The sequence below is a fragment of the Silene latifolia genome, chromosome 6, assembly GCF_048544455.1.
Source record: "Silene latifolia isolate original U9 population chromosome 6, ASM4854445v1, whole genome shotgun sequence".
Lineage (NCBI taxonomy): Eukaryota > Viridiplantae > Streptophyta > Magnoliopsida > Caryophyllales > Caryophyllaceae > Silene > Silene latifolia.
Genome location: NC_133531.1, coordinates 69,741,105 through 69,749,781, shown reverse-complemented (window position 1 = coordinate 69,749,781; position 8,677 = coordinate 69,741,105). Strand labels below are relative to the sequence as shown.

General features: G+C 37.4%; 1 long non-coding RNA gene across 1 annotated transcript; it reads right to left on the bottom strand.

Annotated features, from left to right (window-relative positions):
- Positions 1-6,170: 6,170 nt before the first annotated feature.
- Positions 6,171-7,331, bottom strand: LOC141658782 (uncharacterized). Its single transcript, XR_012549419.1, has 2 exons — positions 6,894-7,331; positions 6,171-6,529 (listed from the first exon to the last, which is right to left on the bottom strand). It is a non-coding gene; the product is annotated as an uncharacterized LOC141658782 (long non-coding RNA).
- Between the last annotated feature and the right edge of the window lie 1,346 nt (positions 7,332-8,677).

Sequence of the window (8,677 nt, the reverse complement as noted above, 5' to 3'; positions counted from 1 at the left end):
CGAACGAACCGCTTCACCAAACGATCACCTTCTTCCAAAGATTGTTGCATGTCTCGACGAAGTGGGCGATGTGTTGCTTTGGGTTCCCTTCCCGTCGAATCGTTGAAATTTTGGAGGCCGATAGCCGATGGCATGCGCAGACCGTCAATCCTCTTAGTGTAAGGCTTGATGTAGCGTCCACTACTTGTCGAGCTATCATCCAACCGACACTTGATCGTCTTGGCTATTAACTCCTGCAGCCTTCTCTTGAAGTTGTTGATCTCATTCTTTGGCTTTTCCCTATCCTCGCCAACTTCTCTATCGCTATCATCATCCCTATCGGTGTCACCATGCTCGCTCTCGGCCTTCCTGTCACGGAGTGCCACCACCTCTTTTTGGAGCTCATCAATTTTTTTGTTCTTTTCTTCATTTTCCTTCATCATCTTCTCAAGAAGTTCATTCATTTTCTGCATTCGATCCTCAAGAGTATCACCACTTATCACCATGACCGAAGCGACGCTAGAGTTGATGTTTCTTTCTTCTTTGGCGACGCCTTGATTTGCAGGGGAAGCCTTTTTGTCAACCTTAACACTTCTAGTCTCCTCGCGTGAAGGAGAAGAGGCGGCCAGAGCGGCCAGAGCAGCAGCAGCTATGGAGGCGACAGAGAACTTGCGCGGCCTAGTTGGGACGTGTGCAGAGCGTAGACTGGCAGCAGAAGCAGCATTGACAGCAGCCTTCTTCGCCATTCCTCTTGTGGAGATGCCAACCGATCGCGTAGCGGGAGGTAGCAAATGGGGGGTACCTGCGCAGGATATCTGCGTAGGTCTTCTTGGATGGACTGGAGGAGATGCTTTGCTTAGTAGACATCTTCTTGTTTTGGTAGACTTGAATAAAACTGCAAAGAGAGATGAGAGGTAGAGATTTTCACGTCGGGTTCACCAAAATTTGTAATGTTAAAATTTTGTATTGCGATAACTGAAATACAAAACAAGGAAATAATTATATTTTATTAATAAATATCAAAAGTACGTGTACAATCTCTAATGTATCCTCCGATTCTAATATGTCAGAAGGGGTACGTGTACGGGGTACACGTGAGGGGTGCGCGTGTAGACAAATTTAATTGCTCTACGCGCGATGTAAATTTTGATTTCTTGAGAGGGTCGCGATGACTTGAATCTCTCTTGAAGGTTTGAACTTGTGATTGAATCTTCAACGCAGCCGGCACGATTTGATGTGCTTGTTGACTGCTTGCAATGATTTTGACAGAGAGGATTTGTAGGAATTTGCAATTATGAATTTCCAACCCTTTGAATGAATGAGGAGAGCTCTATTTATAGAGTTTCAAATCTCCTTGTTGGACTTTGGTGGTCACAGGCCCATTTGTGGGTTTATTAGCAACCTTGGCCCAAATTTGATTCTTTCTGGGTTTAGTGATCCGAATAACTCCTTTTGTAATCCGAATCGGCCCATATTTCATTTAATCGGGACAAATTAATTAAATTAAGTTAAAATTTCGTATTAACTCAAAATAATTAATTTATTTTATTTATTCGGCACATTAATAAATTTTCTGTGCCTACACACACCCTTAGCAATAGTAAAGCTAATACGAGTAAAAATGTAAGCGGCTACCCGAGCCCCAGCATCCTGAGATGCCGAGAATTTCTGGATCCGCTTGAGCAAGGCAACAGCATCCGAACCCAACTCCCCAAATGAAGAGAAAGAGAAAGGTAGGAAACCATAACCCGCTACCGCGCACAAATCCCCATACTTAGCACACTTTCGCTGAGCAAAGATCGGGCCGACAACCCGGCCCGCACACAAAATCCGCTAACCCAGTCTGAGTCAAAGGTGAAGAACCTGTCAGGTCGACGCACACATCACGCCCCCTGTCCCAAGAATAAAGCAATAAATCCGCAGGACGAAGAGAGCCACCATGCCCATCAACCAAACCGATATCAACCTCCTTCCCCGCAAAATACCGGATCTATAGCAGATGTCGAAAAGAGTGTCCCTGACAAGGTTATGCCGATGTTTAACGCCCACAAGATCAAAGATAAGAAACAGCGTGGTCCCCAAAAACATCCCCAAAGAACAACCCGAGAGCAAGCAGGACGGGGCCTAGATACCGAGAATAACGGAACACCTGGCGATACCCCAAAGACACTACGGTAAGTCCTCCCGCTCATAGTCCGCCCCAACCCCGAGATAGGAACCGCACGTAACCAATCGGGAGGAGTGAGAACCTGCCGAGACCGCCATAGAGCGATCTGGCGAGGTGTCAAAGAAAAAACAGACTCTGAGGCAGTAGCAACCGTCGTGAAATAAATATCTGCCAATTTCTTCATAAGTTTGGGGGCAGCAATTTCACTAGGGTGACCTAAAATATCAGAACCTGTGGTCGCAGTAAACACCTGTGCGGCATCATCAAAAGCAGGGCCAGCAGCTACAACACGAGAAGGGCCGAGGAGCTATTATTATACGAAATATTTTCCAAAAAATATCTATTATTCATGTTTGAATACATTCAATAATTGGTTATCGCATTTTTGAAATTTATATCAAGTTAGGAATGAATACTAATTTAATTTAATATGTCACCTAAAATCATGCTAATTATTCCTATATGTTAACTGATATATACTATCATTATCATTCATGTACATCCTAAAATAAGCTACTTTTATTTTATGTTATTGTGATATTATATTATTGTTAAGATTACTCGAATCTTAACTTCTAGGATTTCAGTTATGGCAATATGTTAAATGGGCTAATCACACAATAATTTACACCACGCTATCAATCTACTATGAAGTATGAATGGTAAATTCAAGCTGGTTTATTATCCCATATTTATATCACTTTTATTATATATAGTAATAGTAATATAGTAATTTTTGTATATACCCTAGATATTTAGGGGGCGTTTGGTTCAATAGCATGGAATGAAATGGATTGGAATATGAATCCATAATGGTATGGGGTTCGAAATCCATTCCCTCATAAACTGTTTGGTTCATCTTAAAATGTAGAAGGGAGGAATGGAGTTTCATACCAAGAGGGGAAGTTGGGTATGAGATTCTAGGGTGTTGGAATGGAGTTAGAATCCATTGGGTATCTAACTCCATTCCAAAAGGCTCCAACCAAACATTGGAATGGAGCAAATCCATTCCAATCAATTCCAAGAGAGCCAACCAAACACCCCCTTAGTGGTATAGTCGTATAAGAGCAAATAAATGCAATAATCTTGTAAATTGTAGATATGAGAGATTGTGGTATTTATGGACAAAAATCATTTTCGTTATTAAACCCAGATTGTATGGAGCACAGTTATATTGAAGGCATATCAGACATAAAGTGATATATCTTTGGCTTATTTATAGAAGTTATACATTTTTAGGTTTATTCAAATTTTGTAACAATATTTTTTTTAAACGATATGAGGGAGATTTGTGATTAGGTTAACATCATGGTTGTTACGTATGTTTTATTTTGTAGAATATTTTTGGTAAAAAATATAATTTGATAAATAATTCCGGATATTTAATTATTGTGATATTTTTGTTATGCTAATTATTTTGATATTATATTATAGTGCGAGATTGTTACCTTGTATAGTTCTAAGATTTTTTTCGAATTTTATGATATTTTTGGTATGTTAATGTTAATTATTTTGGTATTATCTTCTTATGATTATTGTTCTTGTTATGTTAGGAGAGAATTTCAGTACAATTTATCCTAAAACTAAACTTGCGGTAGAATTTCGGTGCGAGATTGATATTTTTAATGTGTAACAGAATAATATTGTACCGAAATTCTCTCCTAAAATTGCGCCAAAATCAACTTAAAATTAATAACTTTCCTTTTGAACTTTTTATATATTGTTTTCAAAAAAGATATTGTATATACTGTTTTTAAAAAAGATTACATTCTAATAATTTCTAATAATAATAATAATCACGTTAGATTTTTTATATACTGTGATCATATATTATTCTCGCACCTTTTTTTTCGTCAGAATTTTTTTTTTGTAAATTCATATAATCTTTGTATCAAGATGATTTCCCGCGTATAAGAGTAGGGCGAGATTTTTTTGTGATCATATATTGAAATTATATATGATATGCGGCATATTTTTTTCATATATATTTTTTTTGTGATCATATATTATTCTCGCACCTCTTTTTTCGTCAGATTTTTTTTTTTTTTTTTTTGTAAATTCATATAATCTTTGTATCAAGATGATTTCCCGCCTATAAAAGTAGGGCGAGATTTTTTTGTGATCATATATTGGAAATTATATATGATATGCTGCATATCTTTTTCATATAATCAGCGGCATATTTTTTTGTGATCATATATTATTCTCGCACCTTTTTTTCGTCACTTTTTTTTTTGGAAATTTAATTTGTATTACACGTGGCAATGTGATGGGTTGTGACACGTGGCGATCGAAGGGGAGGGCGGTTATTGCTTTAATATGATATGATGATGATGATGATAGATCAAGAAAACAGCCCTTGAAAAACTAATAAAATTGGTGAGGCCATATTGACTTTCACTTCTGTATAGTTGTGTGTTCAATGTTTCTTATGGTTTATACTGGTATCACATAGGTAGTACGCGTACCATTCTGTTCTGTTCAGAAACTATTTTGTATCATATTAGCTGTGTTTATGGAAGTTGTCGTAAGAAACAGGTTAGTTAGATTATCAAATACCTTCTCACTACGAGAATAGTGTTCTTTTGGTCTTAGGAACTAGGATGTAATGATTCACGACTCATGAGTAAGCCTTGCTCTCATTAGTTTAAAGCTCAATGTTTTTAGTGGGGTAATGAAGCGCACAAGGTTACAGGATAAATGATACGTTCTTGTAAAGTTGTAATGGAGTGAGTGATCTTCCCCTTTTTTCTTTTTTGACTGTCTTTTAGGTAACAATATTAATTATTTGACAATTATTGGCAAGTGGGTCAATAATTAATACTAATCAATTTGATTTAAGATTAACCCAAGTCTTCCCCGAACCCTATTGATCGTCCCCACCATCCTTTTTGCACTCACCCCCTTCCTTTCCCCCACCCCTCATGGCCACTTTCGTCTCTAACACCTCACTGCCGTCATGCCACCACCCATTTCCCTGCAAGACCACCAACGCAATGACTTGTGAGGAGATGGGCGTCCGCTAGAGAGGTGTTGAGAGGAGAATGAAGCCGGGGAGGAAGATTTGTTATGGAAAACATCAGGGGAAGGGGAAGGTTACTCACAGAAGGGAGGTTGTGTCGAGCGGAAAGTACGGTAAAGATTCTTAATTTTTTTTTTTTTTTTTGGTGTACGAAGGACCGGCATTTTTAAAGTCCCCGGTGGACCGATAACCGCATGATTTGCGCAGCCTAGGGTTCGAACACGGGACCTCTCAACTCCTGCCCATTGGCAAGCTTTGAAGGTTAAACCCGATGCCACTAGACTCGCATCACTTGGTTGGTAAAGATTCTTAATTAGGAAAGAAAAGAAACAAGAATATCAATTATGACAATGCATTCCAAAGAAACGAGTAGGAAGATCATGATTCATGAGATTCCTAAGGGAGCGAGTATATTGGCTGCATAATAAGAAGATTCAGAATTTGCGACTCCATTAGATCCCGACTCTTATGCATTCCATGCTTGCTTACACATTTAAGACTCCTAAGGAACCCTCTCCCTTTATTGAAAGTTGGACCTGAGTTACTGAAGTTGTCATTATACATGAAACGCAATAATGTTATACAATTTTCAGTCCAAGTTGTGCTTACTCAATTGCCTGCCGAACACAATGTTGTTTTGAAAGTAGTCGACTAGATGATGATAAAGTAGTAGTTTGAAAGTAGATCTAATGATGCTATCACCCTATAGACATTTTTCGTTGTCTTCTCCAAGGTGAAACACGACTTGCATTGAAGTCACCTGTGTACCATCTACTGTTTGTCACACATTCACACCCATTTTTCGTTGTCTTCTCCAAGGTGAAACGCGACTTGCATTAAAGTCACCTGTGTACCATCTACTGTCTATCACACATTCACACCCATTTTTCGCCGTCTTCTCCAATGCTTCCACCTATACGATACGCCATTTACATTTTTCTAATTTCTGCTTTGTATTTTTCTAAATCTGTGAACTAACTTACTGGGAGAAGGTGATCATTATGATAGATGCAAATAAACTGATACGCGAGTGATCATATTTTTATGATATATACATTTGACAGTTGTTGTACAGGAGCTAGACACTTCAGACAGTAAAAACAGGAGATAAGAGTATACTGAATAACCACCTGCTAGTAAACACTTGGTGCATTAAAGTAACGCCAAATTGAAATTAAGTGCAAAAGAAAAACGAAAGAGGAGTTAATAATAATAATAATAATAATAATAATAATAAGAGGGAATTGATATGATTATTAAGCTGCGTGGATTTGTCCTCCTCCTCCAGCATGTACTGGCGGCTTGGGTGGCCTTTTCACTCCTCGGCTTGACATTATTCCTCTGCTAACTATTACCTCTTCCTGAAAACATAATTTTGGCATTAAAATGAAACTCATGTGAAAACATAGGATTAACATAGATGCTACACTGTCATATGTGTAGTTAAATTTGAATGGAGTAAGAAGCAATTCAGTTATCGAGCTTGTCATTTTCTTTTTGTGCCGTGGAAGGAATCCATTCTCCTTTGGCAAAGTGGTATTGACTATTGATCCGCGGTCTGAGATACTATTACGAAATCAGTTATCTTAGTTTAGGATGGACGAAGTTCGAGCTAAGCCTGAGTCTGAGCTCGAGCTTAAGCTTTGGTAGCCAAGTTGAGCATATGTCCAAGCAAAACACATACATAAATCATCCTCAAATATATTTAAGAAAGTTAGTACTTACAATCATCATGGTTTGTGTCTCTGATCCAGCATTTACAGGTGCATCATCAGTTGGTATTGCAGTGTTTTTGGATGACCAAAAACAGAACCGGAAATATTTAAGCCAGGCTTTAATGGTGTTCTGGATAGACTGAAAGTAGTTCATCCTCTAAAACTTGGCAGTGGTTTGTTACCTTTCTGATAAACCTCCTCTGTTTTTGTTTCCTAGATAATAACTCTTGCTCTAGTTTTGAGTGATGCAGTGATTTAGAATTGCATTTGTTTACCTACCAATAATTTAGTGCACTTAATATTGTCTGGGTTATTTGTGCCCCCCTATGCTTTTATTTAGATTAGACTGGGAAAATTAGACACCTCTTTGGGGTTGATGCCACTTGTCCCCCCATCCCTCTGTTGCTCTCATTATTTACCTTTTTCTTTTGCGATCTCTATTGTAAGTGTTCGGAAGTAACTCCAACATTGATGAATAACAACTATATAGAATAATTGTTTAGTACTGGAATTTACACTTAAGATGTTTATGTAATTAGTACTTCTATGAAGTGGTAAATATTATTACGGAGTACGGAGTTATTATATTTTGTATGCTAAAATTTAAATACTTTTAGGGTCTTAAAGTTAGGACTTCGGACTTTAAGTTAGTTGTTGGAGGATCGTATAAGTGTATAACTGTTACACTTTGAATACTAATAGTACAAGTTGGGTTGGGTCTTTATTGTGAGTTAATGCCATGGCAAAATATCGTGTGATTTTGTATTTATCGTTTTATATTGTTTGTATTAAAAAAATAAAAAAATTCTAGCATTAAGATTTTCTTTATCTGGTTGATGTGGCCAGGAATGTGCATGCAAGCAGGACGCTTGTCTTTTCTGCAGTACTTGATGGAATCTAGAAGTAGGAGGATTGTGTAGGCAAAATTTGTCTACATATCGCTCAAATGTAATGCGACGAAGAACGAGATACTGACTACTGACTACTCCGTAGGAAACAACTCGTAATAGTTCCCAGGGCAAAATAAAAATAAATGAGTTAACCATAAGATAAGGACCTTAACTTTCTCATTTTTTCCAGATAAGGGACTAAACTTTTATTTTTTACAGTTAAGGAACTCTAACTAGCTTTCCGTCATTGTTGCCGTTAAATAGACATTGATTGCAGGAAAATATATTCAAGCAATTAATTAATTTTTTTTTCACTATTTCCCTTCCTTCTTATTGGTTTGCGAGTTGCTCCATTATTCACTTTCAAAAATTCTTTTTTGGGTTTGCTTAATATGGTAGTGCTGATTTTCTTTTTCCCCAGTTCCGATCGATTTAACAAAAGAACCATTGATTTTTGACAAAACTGAAGTTATCGGCTTGGATTTTAATTATCCTTACTAATCACACAAACTGATAAACATCATCTAAAATACTCCGTACAATAAACAAAATCAACGGTCATGCACCGCTACAATTTGAAGGTGATGCATCTACTAGATAGGATGAAGGGATAGTTTGCATGACATCACAGGGATGTTGGGAATATTTGGTGGAGGGTAAATCGCTGGTAAATGTTTGTGTTGACAAATTTTCTGTTTGGTGTCGTCACTTACAAAGTTTCCAGTTTTGCTTCTTGTTAATTTTTTTCTTGCTAACAAGTTATAAATATCCTTGAGTTTGAGTGTTTAAATTGGTGAAATGTTAAACTGATAATAGTTGTAATTGGTTAGGATTGTTTTGTCTGTGTAGTATCCACATTAACAAAAGTCTTGAAAGTAGTGATGAAGATGAAGTCAGGGGGGAT